Source organism: Malaya genurostris, chromosome 2 (genome assembly GCF_030247185.1).
Source record: "Malaya genurostris strain Urasoe2022 chromosome 2, Malgen_1.1, whole genome shotgun sequence".
NCBI lineage: Eukaryota > Metazoa > Arthropoda > Insecta > Diptera > Culicidae > Malaya > Malaya genurostris.
Genome location: NC_080571.1, coordinates 86265116 through 86279607, shown reverse-complemented (window position 1 = coordinate 86279607; position 14492 = coordinate 86265116). Strand labels below are relative to the sequence as shown.

Below are 14492 nucleotides of genomic sequence, written 5' to 3'. Positions count from 1 at the left end.
TCAGTGAATTTTAATTCTAATTGATCTTTAGAAATGCGATATTTTTCCATTCGAAGACAAGGAATTTAGTTGAAGAAAAAAAGTCTAAAAATTGTAGGTTATGTTATATTATATGTTTGTAATACCCATTTATACAGGCACATACCCAGGATTACAAACTTACTTTGGCAATACTTGTTTCGGTTTCAGGTTCCGACAGTAGCGGGTAAAAAAGTTCAACATGAAACTCACATCGATATCTCAGAGATGACTTCAGGTTTGGAAACAGATAATAGTTCGAGTAGGCCAAAGGTTTCAACCATGGTAACGATGCTCATGGGCTCCATGTAAGGCCCTTTCAGAGCGTTTTCACTCCAAAAGTATACTATGACAATCCCAGAAAACCGGCATCATAATCTTTCCGACCCATTGAACCTTCCTTCCAGTCACTCGCGCCGCTTCGAAGTATGACTTCGAACCTCTGGGGTTTAATAATGGATCCAGCCAAACATGTACATGTAGTGCGCTTGCGTTCGTCTTTTTAGTTATAAATATGTGCGGGATCCTGCGGCTGCCCAACTATGGCAAGCTCGTGCATTTTCTCTTTCCGGTCATCCAGCACAATTTTATTATTTTTGTCGTTTATTTAGTCCCGGTTTTAAAATAAATTCTACTTAGTTTTGACACTGTTCACTTCACATCAAAAATTTTTGTTTTGTTCTTGATTTCGTGAGGGGTCTGGGTATTTTTGGGAAAAAATCCGCTCGTCTGTATCACAGAGTTAGAAATCTGCACTGAAAATCTGTATTAGAAAATGACAAAAAATCCTAACATTCCGAATAAGATTTTTTTTATAGTTTCACCTATTAAATGTTCTAACAAGTAAATGTTAGAACCAGGCTAAATTAAAAATTACAATAAATTAATTGCAAAAAAATATCAGGGGTACAACTTGGCTTCCGCCGTTTTTTCCAAAGTTAAAAGCTTCATTGCGAAAGAGTGCTTACAAATGTATTATTCAAAGTATTGTCCATCGCTAGCGTCAACTTTCTCCCATCTTTCTGGAAATTTTCGGATCCCGGCTCGAAAAAAGGAGTCCTCTTTTGACGCTATCCATGAAGCAATCAATTTTTCCAACTCTTCGAAGGATTGAAAATGTTGATCTGCCAGGCCGTGTGCCATCGAACGGAATAGGTGGAAGTCAGAAGGGGCAACATCAGGGGGAATACGGCGGGTGGGGCAAGGCTTCCCATTTCCAGGTACTTTTTGACCACTTTTGCGACGTGAGGCCGAGCATTGTCGTGTTGAAGGATGACTTTGTCATGTCGCTCTCGGTATTGTGGCCGCTTTTCTTTCAGCGCGCGACTAAGGCGCATCAGTTGCGTTCGGTAGCGATCTCCTGTGATGGTTTCACCCGTTTTTATGAGCAAATCAAATACAAATCAACACCTTAGCGCCGTGAATATTCGGTTTTGCCTTCGACGAAGCAGCATGCCCGGGCTTTCCCCATGATTTTCTGCGTTTAGGATTATCGTATCGAACCACCGGTTACGATTCGATGTAAAAACCCCTTACGATTTTGTCTTTAAAGCAGTTGCTCACATACAAATAAACGGCGCTCGATGTCCCTCGGTTTCAACTCGTACGGCACCCAGTTTCCTTCTTTCTGAATCATAACCAGGGCTTTGAGACGTTTTGAAATGGCTCGCTGATTCACTCCCAACTATTCGGCAAGCTCTTCTCGGGTTTGGCACGAATCTTCATCAAGCAATGCTTCTAGTTGTCCATCTTTGAAGGTTTTTTCTCTTCCACCACCATGTTTGTCTTCGACATGGAAATCACCATTTTTAAAATGTTGAAACCACTCTCGACACGTTCTTTTACTCAGAGCAGCATCACCGAAAGTTTCTGAGAGCATTCGATTCGCTTCAGCTGCATTTTTTTTCGAATTGTAACAGAAAAGTAAAACTTCCCGGTGAGAATTGGGCACATAAACAGACATTTTCGAGCGTGAATAATATGAAAACAAGAACAACTATCACTGAAACGGCGATGACAATTCGTTAGGCACTGTACACACTCTCTTTAAAGGCAGTATCATCTATGTATTTTAACTAGCCTCAGCCGGGACAGCACCCTATCGGAAAACGGCGGAAGCAAAGTTGTACACCTCATAACAGATTACGCAGTAATTTGAGCAAGAGAAAGATAACAAATAGAAACCGTTATACAAATGATTGGATCATTTGTTTATTTTGTCATTATTTCCTGATCACTTCCTTTAGTAACCGTGAAATACCTAATTCCAATCATTATTAATTTGAGAATTCCTATTTTTTCAAAACCAGTTTAATGTGTATGTATTAATCTATTAACAATTAGTCGATTATCTGGGTTATTAATCGATTAATCGATCGACACTCCGAAATTCCTACTCGCATTTCATTCTGTTGCGGTTATTCTTCGATCGGTGTAGAGAGGTTATGCGTCATGCATGAGAAAAATAATGCTCCGTTCTGTATAGTAAAACGCATAAAACAGGCTCTGTGAATAGGTATATGCTCTGTCACATTTTTTTCTCAGTCAACGCCAGCCTTCACGCAGACCGGATGGGGACTCTATGAGACTCTATGAATAATCAACTGCCTGGTATGCTGTGTAGTGCAGCATGCGGATATGAAAAATATGTAGCCCGGTGGCAACAATATGGTGCTTCAGCAAACGAAGTGTAGCCAATATCTCGGGCAATCGGTGGGTAATCAACACGCTCAAAATTAGGGGGTAAAAACCGTTCGCCACTTAAACTTCTGACAGTCTCCTTAATGTTTTTTTATAATTTTATTCCATACCTTAACTTAAAACCCACATTTTGGTTCAAATTTGGTTAATGTGAATTAAAAAATGACGAAGTTACTGCTCAAAAAAGTTCACCAACATTTGCAAAGCTTTGTTGTTGATAATAAATTATCATTTAGACACCAGAATATAATTCTACAGATTAAGTGAAAAAAAATTTCTCATCATAATCTTTCTCCTAGAATTAGCCGTTCTTGAGATATTTAGACATAAACATAAAAAAAACTCGGGTTTATATTAAGAAATGGAAATCGATGTTATGAATGATTTTAAAAACCAAGATAACAATTTTCGATTTATCAGTGTTCTTTGAAATTTTCACATTGGGTTTGATCCAAATGTTGGCAGTGCATTGTATAGCACCCCTTCATTATTCAACTAAAATGCTGAAAATAATCAGCATCTCCAAATTACAGTTTCATTTCTATCCTAAAAGTTTCATTTTTTCCTAAAATTCACAATGACTATTTCCGGGTAGCTCCAAATCATATTATTTCAAACATTTTCGGGACAGATTTGACGATCACGATCTAAAACTAATGACATATTAAATTCTTACATATTGGCTCCAGATTGCCAGATACTGTCTTACAATTTATTGCGGATTTTCAAATTCAAATCCATAGATTAATAAGATTGAAAACTGCATTTTTAATATCCTCGTGATCGGTCGTGTATTGTGCTCAGTTCTATATTTTTTTACTGTTTATTTAATGCGGGTGCGATCAATCATAAGGTGGATTTTTGATCAAATGGATTCTCGTCAAAGCTGTTATTTCCCATTAACGATCAACGTTTCGAAGGTTATACCTTCATCTTCAGGGCAAGTTGTAACTTTACAACTAATAGTTTGATCAAAATGATGTCGTAGAAGAAGTTGCAGAAAACCTAGAGAGCATACGAAAAAGAAAATGCACTGAAACAAAAGCACCACCACTGAGTATTTCAAGAAGGTGAAGCCAATCCGAAATATTGAAATTGAAAAAAAAATTAATTTTAATCCGGAACATTTCGATTTGAAACCTGATATTGCAACTAATATTTGAAATTTTGATAAGTTGGTGCTGTAAGATAATCAATTAAACACAGAATTAAGGGGAAATGCTTTTTCCCAGCAAAATACTTCTCTTAGACGTAACCGAGATACAGAATGGGCCACTTTACCATCGGGCAACCCAATCACTTTTGATAGAATTGTCAAATCGACTAATGACATACCACTTTGGAAGCGTCATTTCAAGACAATTGAACCATAGCACAGTACACACAACAAGAACGCGCTGAAATTGTTCAGCTTTACATTTAAAACAACTTCTCAATTGTACGTTTCGTTGCCGTTAAGTGGATAAGTAATAAGTAAAATTATGTGTTCTATGTCACCGAAAACCCTCAATTAATTGAGAGACAGTCCACCAAAAAGTTACAATTTGGTGTGGTTTTAGTGCAGAAACCTGTAATGGCAGTCGTTATCGAGCCATGCTAAATGATTTTGTGATGCCCATTGTTCGTGAAAATGATTTGAATGGCTACTGGTTTCAACAGGACGGTGCAACATGCCATACAGCTCGACTAACAATCGATTTGCTACGACCATTTTTCCCCGGAAGAGCCACCCGATTTGACGTCACCAGATATTTTTTTAGCGGATACTTGAAATCCAAGGTCAACTCAAAGACAACATACGACGTGAAATAGCCGCCATTTCGACCAATGGCCAAAACGATAGAAAACGCTGAAAAAAAGGGCACATTTTGTACTCAAGGCCAAAGGTGGCCATTTACGCGATATCATTTCCAAAAACTAGCTGAAACATATCCCCTTGAATAATCGAAATGAAAATAAATATAAATGTTTTTTTTTCATATATTTTGTTCAGAAACAAATGCTTCCACTTTAATTGGCCCAGACTGTATTTAGACACGCTATTTTAAGAACTATCTACAGCTTGTTAAAGTTACGCGATTCAATTAAAATTGGAGTATTTTTGAATTTAATGTCTGAATGTCTCGCAATTGTTTGTCCTCAAATTTTAGAATAATATTTTAGTATTTAAATAACTATTTTGCATAAGGAGTTTGAAGATTTGCGCATGCCTATATATAAGTTTAGCTGAATATTCTTCACTTAAATAGAGGCATTAACCAAAATAAGCATCAAATGTTGGTTTTAATATCAAATTTGAAATAAAAATAAAGCAAAACAAAATTTATTTTATTAAATTATCGTGATTTTATCATTTCTGTTGATTTTATAATTCTTGAAAAAGTATTAAATTTTGAAGAAATGTTTTATTCTTGTTAAGTCATAGAGTCAAGTACAAATTATATGTGTTTGACAGAGTCACCTTGAGCTAGTTTTAAATGTAATCAATATCTAACAAAGAAAACAGATTGAAAAAGTGACTGCGAAAAAGCTACCGCAGAGAGGGGGCTCGCATCCGTAGCTGACGGAAGGGTCACCAAAGAGATATGAAATTATAATTGAACTGTGTGGCGCCCGAGCACAGCTGAACATGCTTGGCTCGTCCCTTCAATTAGGTTGTTTCTTCATGTGTTTGATATGATTTCTCCGGATAGGAGTTAGCAACGGGTTCGAGTTTCGTCTCTGCGGTAGCTTTTTCGCACTTTTGTTTCATAGTTGTTCTTTTTTTCAATCTGTTTTTCTCGTTAGATACTGATCAAACTAAGTTTCAAAGTTCGTAAGAAACTACATACAAATAGAATGATTCACTTTTTTTAAAACCTTGTCCGGAGTCTATCCGTTCAAAATTATTGATTTGCTATACTAAAGACGTAAATAAAATTTTATCTAAATTGTAAATCGTTTCTTATTTTCCTTTTCTCCTCCCGTAATTCTAAAGAAGATTCTAGTTAAGATCTAAGGAATTACAATGCGACAATCGCTGGTCCGAACGTTGAGAGAATCAGTAAACATTTATGCTGGATCATCTTGCGAATTATCTTAACTTTTAGTTAAAATTTGACAGACGAGCAGTTATTTCTGGCAAAAAAAAAATCTAACTTGAAAACCTTTAGAGAAAATTCCTTCTGTGGAATTTCTTGTTACACTTTTAATAAAAAAAAAACATAAATAAAACGTTTCAATACACTGTCAAACGAAGTAAATTTTTCTCGAAGTTCTTCTTACGTTCCTTTATGTTGTTTTCGGTACTAAATAAACCTTTCCATCTGTCAAATTGTTAGATGGGCCGAATTTTTATTTAAATTCAACTACTCAATAAAAAATAACGCTCGACTGTCAATTTTTAAATAAAACGTAAAATAATTCGCGATATGGTTCACGAGTAGCAACCGAAGCGAATGATATAACTTGTCACATACTTAACATTTAATGAAACATCGAACTAAAAATTATCGCTACAACAAATTACGCTCGTTTGTAGAAAGCAGATGATTATTATAACAGTTTTCCCAGTTAATTTAATTTTTAATGATATAACAAAAGCAGCACCCGTTGAATGTGAATGGATAATAACTGGCAATTTATTCCCACTCGCTGCCCGCGTGAAATAGAATCCTTTCACCTGAAAATAAGCAAAATCAAGTTGCTCTCATTTTTTTTTGCTGTCGTCTGGCGCTTCGTTTGCTACTACCGACCACTGCTACTGGCATTGCCTTGGACCGACTCCATCACAAATCAAAAGGCTCGGGAACCTGTTGTCCGGCCGGCATCCACCGTTCGACCGGCGGAAAGGCTCGAATTACAGTTACAAACTGCAGTTTCGAAGTGATGCCCCAAAGGAATGTGTGTCCGCACGAACATGAGTAACTACAAGCGTCCGGTCCGGTTCATCCGAGGAACGATCGGCTGTCCTCGGTGGTGGTCATTAAAATCGAAACAAACAAGTGTATCAAGGAAGGAGAGGCTCAACAGTCTAAAAACGAAATAATAATAATAAAAGGAAAATACGTCGAGTGACTCACGAAAAACATACATTATATCGTTTGTCGGCAGCCTTCCACTAATCAGCGGACATAGATCTGTTGGTCGTCGTCAAGCAATCGTCAGGATGTCAGGATAAGTAGGCACTGACACAAATGGGGCAGGGGGAGTGAGCCAACTTTCGATCAAATGCATGCGTGATAAGATTTAGAGATCAGTTTTATTCCTTGCGATCGCAGACTAAGGCGCTATCCGAGGCTTTTGGAACTGGTTGCTTTTATGTGGGTTTGTTTAATTTACTAACCAGTGTCCCAATGTTTAACCTTTCCTGTACTCAATCAAATTTAAATAAACAACAAATGGGACACAACCCAATCTTACAAAGTGCGAAAATGTCGGAAACAAGCAAAAAAAAAAAATTAAAAGTATGACTCTCCTTCCTTTAAAAGTATGTCTGACAACGATGATTCCGGTGGAAAAGGGTGGGGGGGGGGGGGGGTTTGATGATTTAAATAACACTTCTTTTGATTTAAGAGCTCCACTCTACAGCAACGCTTACGCAAGAATGTCCCTTCCTTTTTATATGGCCTTTTAATGAGTGGCCTTCTTAAAAATGAAAACCCATTACCTCGAAGACTTCTTTTTAACGCAGTTGTTCTTTTTTTGATTCTCTTTCTCTCTCTCTACATTGCAGGTCCTTGATTGCACTTACAACATCCCGTTCCCACTGTTGGAAGTTTTAGTCCGGTAGCTGATAGCGTAGTTCCATTATGGTGAGTATCCGACATTTTGCACTCACACACACATCTAGTGATGCCCGTGTGATGGGTGAGAAAGGGCTTTGGAGGTGTTTTTTCTTCTTTTGAATGAGTCTGAATATGACAATTAAATGACTGAATACTAGCGACCGGGGTCGTGTAATGTAAGGGAACCGAAATAGAAAGTCTTCTCAGTCCATTTACTTTCGGTTACTCGATTGTTTTGGTAACTGGCCAGCTAAATCGAACAGGCGAAGTTGATTTGATGTTGAGAAGGTTTCAAAATTTGTACTTTTCGATAACGATCACTTTTTGATCGTGAATATCGGATTTTGTACTTACCGTAACAAAACTATTTTTGCTCCAGGACGTCGAAAACAATTCATGATCATATTTTCAGTAGTATTAGATCACCACTAAAAATTTAAAGTTTTATAACATAGAGACAATTCAAGAAATGGATCCGATTTAAATGAAAATTTGCAAACTATAGCAAACCATTTGTTTTGAGCGGATGGTGAGACCGGTTCGACTCAAGCAGGTTTTTTGAAAATGGTGTTTATTTTTGTCGTGAATACGACTTACTTTACTATGGGGCGCCTTTCCAAAATGTACCCTCTGAGAGAGTGATAGGTTTTTGATCGTGAATATCTCTTGTTGTATCTAAAGAATCAACATGATTTCATGATAAAATTTTCAGTTGTATGAGATAATCTCAAATAGTTCAAAAACAAAAACTTTTCTGAAATGTTTGGTATCAACGAGTATTAAAAAGGAAAACTCATGACGAGTGTTTTCTTTTCTCGTATTTTGAAAGCTCATAGCTCAGTGATCTGTGAAAGGAATTATTTAATCTAACTACCAATAGAATCGAAATTTTTCAACTTAAGCGTGTAAAGAAAAAGCATTGAAGTATTTCAATAGTGCACTATTTTTTTATTCAATAGAATAATATATATTTTTAGGCACACTGCTTAAGCTCTAAGATGCCAAGGGTATTTCCTAATCTTAATTAACGACTAACTTAAAACTAGAATAGTATCATTAGATTATGTCGTCTAGAATTTTTGGAAAAAGCTTTAGCTGGCGTTCGGCGGTGGTCGGTGAATTGAATATTGCATGACTTCCAGTTGGTGCTATCTATGGCCGCTTCCTTTAAGTTCGTGTGGGTCCGCGGGAAACACCCCCAGGCTACGAAGGCCCGGCGGGTGGCCCGCATGCTGGTCATCGACTGGAGCGTAGGACCGTAGGCGGTGATGGTGATGTTACGAAGAGATGAAAAAATAAAAAAAATAAATATTGTGGAAACCGAGGTAAACAGGGGGTATGTAAACAAAATGTCTGAAAACTACAGAGATCTAATTAGTTGCCATCGAGATGGTGAAGAGACGGGGGAAGGGGGAACGAAAAGTTAGTGACAAAAAAAGATCTTGTTAGTTCCAATGAAGATGGTGAACAGGGACGGTGATCGAGAGAATCGGGCGGATGTTAGTGTCGAACCTGTAGGTGGAGAATATACTTTCTGAGCGAGGTATAACAGATTACACTTGGATATTAATGTGTTTGAGGTACTGGTATATAAGAAGCATATAAGAGATATCCCGACTAGCCAACACATCTCGGACCGGAACTTCAGGTGGTCTACCTCGGGCCCTTAGGGAGTCCTTTAATAAAGACCTGGCGTCACGATACTCCGTACACGTCCATACGACATGCTCGATGTCCTGATAACCGTCACCACAAGCGCAGAGACCGCTCTCCACGATTCCAATACGCCGGAGATGCGCGTTGAATGTGTAATGGTTTGACATGAGCCGAGACATCACACGAATGAAGTCACGACTCACGTTCATCCCCCTGAACCAAGGTTTCGTCGATACCCTAGGGATAATGGAATGTAGCCATCGTCCCAGTTCGCCATTGCTCCATGAAGTTTGCCAACTTTCGAGAGTTTTCTGACGAGAGATACTGAAAAATTCATTGAAGCAGATTGGTCTTTCGTAAATATCACCTTCTAATGCGCCCACCTTAGCCAATGAGTCTGCCTTTTCATTGCCCGGAATGGAACAATGCGAAGGGACCCAGACTAACGATATTAAATAAGACCGTTCAGATAAAGTTCGCAAGTGTTCCCGTATTTTCCCCAGGAAATATGGGGGATACTTTCCTGGCTTCACTGCGCGGAGAGCTTCTATTGAACTTAGACTGTCCGTGACAATGAAGTAATGGTCTTTGGGCAAGGTTTCAATGATCTCAAGGGTGTACTGAATAGCAGCTAATTCTGCGACGTAGACTGAAGCCGGATCACTGAGTTTGTACGAAGCGGTGATGTTCTGATTGAAGATTCCGAAGCCTGTGGACCTGTTGATGTTTGATCCGTCAGTGTAAAACATCTTTTCACAGTTGACTGTTCTGAATTTATTATAAAAAATATTTGGGGCCACTTGAGGGCGTACGTGATCCGGGATTCCACGAATTTCTTCTCTCATGGATGTGTCGAAAAACACAGTAGAATCAGAAGTATCCAAGAAATGAGCACGGTTGAAAACAAACGAAGAAGGATTAATATTCTGAGCCATGTAATCAAAATACAAGGACATAAAACGGGTCTGAGAATTAAGCTCGATAAGCCTTTCGAAGTTTTCAATCACCATTGGATTCAAGATATCGCATCGGATTAGCAATCGATATGAGAGATTCCAGAATCGATTTTTCAACGGTAGGACGCCCGCGAGCACTTCGAGACTCATCGTATGAGTCGACTGCATGCAACCTAAGGCAATACGCAAACAACGATACTGAATTCTTTCCAGTTTAATGAAATGGGTGTTCGCGGCGGATCGGAAGCAGAAGCATCCATATTCCATTACGGACAATATCGTTGTTTGGTACAGCCTGATCAGATCTCCTTGGTGGGCACCCCACCAAATTCCGGTTATTGTGCGAAGAAAATTGATTCTCTGCTGGCATTTTTGTTTCAGATACCTAATGTGACATCCCCAGGTGCCTTTGGAGTCGAACCAGACCCCGAGATATTTAAATGTGAAGACCTGAGCTATGGTTTCACCCCCTAGTTGAAGCTGTAATTGTGCTGGTTCTCGCTTTCTTGAAAATACGACCAGCTCAGTTTTCTCAGTAGAGAACTCGATACCCATTTGAAGAGCCCACGTCGACAAGTTTTCGAGGGTATCTTGTAATGGTCCTTGGAGATCGGCAGCTTTGGGTCCTATAATGGACACAACGCTGTCGTCGGCAAGTTGTCTTAGCGTGCAAGATGTGTTGATACATTCATCAATGTTGTTTACGTAAAAATTGTATAAAAGGGGGCTTAAGCATGAGCCCTGAGGAAGACCCATGTAACTGAATCGTATTGTCGACAAATCACCATGTGCAAAATACATGTGTTTCTCGGACAATAGATTGTACAAAAAGTTATTCAAAATTGGTGAAAGACCATGCTGATGCAACTTCTCAGATAGGATGTTTATGGAAACTGAGTTAAAAGCCCCCTTGATGTCTAGGAAAACTGACGCCATTTGTTCCTTACGAGCAAATGCCATTTGAATTTCGGTTGAGAGCAACGCCAAACAATCGTTCGTTCCTTTGCCTCTGCGGAAGCCGAATTGTGTATCTGAAAGTAAACCATTAGTCTCGACCCAATTGTCTAGACGGAAGAGAATCATTTTTTCGAACAACTTCCGGATACAGGAAAGCATAGCAATCGGCCGATACGAATTGTAATCGGAAGCTGGTTTCCCAGGTTTTTGAATGGCGATAACTCTCGCTTGTCTCCAGTCGTGTGGAACAATATTACCCTAGAGGAACTTGTTAAATAAATTCAGCAAGCGCCTTTTGGCAGAGTCAGGAAGATTTTTCAACAAGTTTAATTTAATTCTGTCTAACCCCGGGGCTTTATTGTTACACGACAAGAGCGCAAGTGAGAACTCTACCATCGAAAACGGTGTTTCGTTTGTATTCGAAGTCGCGGCGCGGGATATCTTCTGTTCCGGAACAGAATCAGGACATACTTTTTTAGCGAAATCGAATATCCAGCGGTTAGAATATTCTTCGCTTTCGTTCGTTGTGTTTTGGTTGCGCATTCGTCGGGCTGTGTTCCAAAGAGTGCTCATCGATGTTTCTTTTGTTAATCCGTCAACAAACCGTCGCCAGTAACCTAGTTTCTTTGCTTTAACTAAGTTCTTCATTTGCCTTTCTAGTGCTGCGTAATTTCTATAATTATCAGGTGTTCCATATTTTCTGAACTTTTTGAATGCTAAAGATCTTTCCGCGTTCAGTGATGAGCACTCTTTGTCCCACCACGGGTTGGGAGGACGAATGTTGGTATTCGCGCCGGGTACACGTTTCGTCTGAGCTTGAATCGCAGTGTCGAGAATCAAGCCAGCCATAAACGTATACTCTTCCTCCGGAGGAAGTTCTTGTGTTGTTTCTAGTTTCTCAGATATCGATATTGCGTAGCATTTCCAATCAATATTTCGTGTGAGGTCATACAAAACATTGATTGTTTCCGATGGTCTTAATCCGCTGGCGATTGAAATTACGATAGGCAAATGATCGCTACCGTGGGGATCAGGGATTACCTTCCACGTGCAATCCAACCGTAGCGATGTCGAGCAAAGGGATAAGTCCAGCGCACTTGGTCTTGCTGGTGGTGCGGGAATTCGTGTCATTTCTCCCGTATTCAAGATTGTCTTATTGAAGTTGTCGCAAATATCATGGATCATAGCTGATCTGTTATCATCATGAAGACAACCCCATCCCGTACCGTGAGAGTTAAATTCTCCTAAAACTAACGTCGGTGCGGGAAGAAGTTGCATGATACTGCTGAGCCAGTGGTACCCAACTGAGGGTCTAAGGGGAATATAGATGGAAGCAATACAAAGGTCCTTGCCTTTAATTGTGACATGACATGCGACAACTTCAATACCTGATATCGAGGGGAGGTTAATTCGAAAGAAGGAATAGCACTTTTTTTTATCCCCAAAAGTACTCCTCCGTAGGGATTATCTCGATCCAGGCGAATAATGTTAAAATCGTGGAAGTTTAGTGATACATCAGAAGTTAACCAAGTTTCGCACAATGCAAATGTGTCACATTTCAGATTATTTACTAAGTATTTAAAAGGATCTATTTTCGGGATGATACTTCTACAGTTCCACTGTAAAACAGTGATCGAATCCTTGACCTCGTTCGAAAAATTAGCCATCGAAGGAAACGATTGCTGAGAGGAGGGGCCATTTTGCAGTCAGCTGCATCAAAAACATTTTAACTTTTGGCACGAAAGTCATCAAAATACCTTTTAGGGGGTCAGAAATGTTGAAGACGGAAAATATAAAGTCCACAATGTCACTGAATTTTACAAGTCCAGCACTTGATGTGTTTTCTGGTTCCTTGGGGACTTTCGGGGTTTTGGGTGTCCCCGGAAGTGTTGGATATTCTTTCTCCGATTTCAAGTCTCCGGAACTAGGAGCTTTTGGCTTCTTCTTTTCGTTTTTTTTACCAACACTTCCTTCTGCTGTTACTTTTGGAGGGCCTTCAAGAGATATCTTCGAACCCTTTCTAGGGAGTTTAGGAGATGATATATTTTTCCTCTTCCTAAAACTACGAGGGACAGTTGAAGATGTACCTTCTTGAGGATCGTCAGAGTCGCAATCGTCCGCAGACAAACAGGTGTAGGGGTTCTGTTCAGGTGGTGTGGCGATTTTCAGCATTTCTGCGAACGAGCGGTTTGATCGTTGCTTGAGAGATCGTTTCAAATGATCTCCACGCAATTTATACGCAGAACATGCTGTGAGGTCATGCGGGGCCGCCCCACAGTAAAGACACTTTTCAATGTCTCTGTCGCAAACGCCATCCGCATGACTCTCTCCACACTTCGAGCAGCGGGGCCGATTTCCACAATGGGAAGCTGTGTGTCCTAGTTGTTGACAACTAGTGCAATTCATTACCCGTGGTACGAAAAGTCGTACAGGTAGACGAACCCTGTCCAGGAGAACGAATTTCGGCAAAGCCGAGCCGGAGAAGGTCACCCGATACGAGTCCGAGTGGGGATAAGACTTTGTCCCATCCGCGGCGATCGATACTGAATGCAAACGTTTGCAGTCCAGTATCTTGACATTCTTAAGCAAGGGATCTTTAAAACATCCGACCCCATGTTTGAGAATGTCCTCGCATGTCAGACTGGGATCCGTGATCACTCCGTCTATCTCGACTTCGCGAGCTGGTATATAAACGCGGTAGTCCCGCGTAAAGTGATCGTTTCGAGCGATCTCATTAGTATGTTTCAGACTGGTCAACGAGACCCTGAGCTTATCGGGACGAATTTTTGAGATAAATTTCAATGTTGGATATTTCGACGTCAAGTCATTAGATATTTTCAAAATATTAAGCGGTTTATTCTTCTCTTTGGTCCGAAAATAAACCACATAAAGGCCGGCCGAGGGTGAAGGCTCTTCGGGATACTGTTTAACCCGGTGAGTCTTACTATTTGGAGCAGATTTAGAATCTGTTTCCATTTTATCTTCGGGGGGCAGGGTAGAATTTAATGGACTTGCCATAGCGCGGTTGAGGTTCCGCGCGAATTATAGGGGGAGTCAAAATATAAGACGATAAAGGGACACGAAGGAAAAAAAATATAATACTTAGCTAATGATCCGTAGCAACTCGGCCGCTGAGGCCAAGCGTTAGTTACAACGGCCTCTGAGAATTAATATGCACACAGCACCGGTTCACGGCACCACACTAAACGTCCGTTCACTGTTCGTATTGTTTTAACACAATAGCACCCGGCACTGTCTAACTGTATTTATTGTTTATACTGTATTGATCTACTGCACAAGCTCGCGAATACAAAATATTTGATATTAAATGACCTTGAAACGGATTAGAATGGATTAACGCACAGCTGCTCTAATGCAAACTACCATCCGATCGATACGACAGTCACGAAAGGAATGAATAGTACACTATTGAAAAACC

At 39.8% G+C, this 14492-nt stretch overlaps 1 protein-coding gene across 1 annotated transcript in view; it reads left to right on the top strand.

Annotated features, from left to right (window-relative positions):
* The window catches only part of LOC131427776 (helix-loop-helix protein delilah), a 176779-nt gene that overhangs the window by 67836 nt on the left and 94451 nt on the right, over positions 1-14492 (top strand). Inside the window, exon 2 of the mRNA XM_058591275.1 lies at positions 7433-7511. The gene's annotated coding sequence lies outside the window, so the exon portion shown is untranslated. The remainder of the gene's footprint in view (positions 1-7432; positions 7512-14492) is intronic.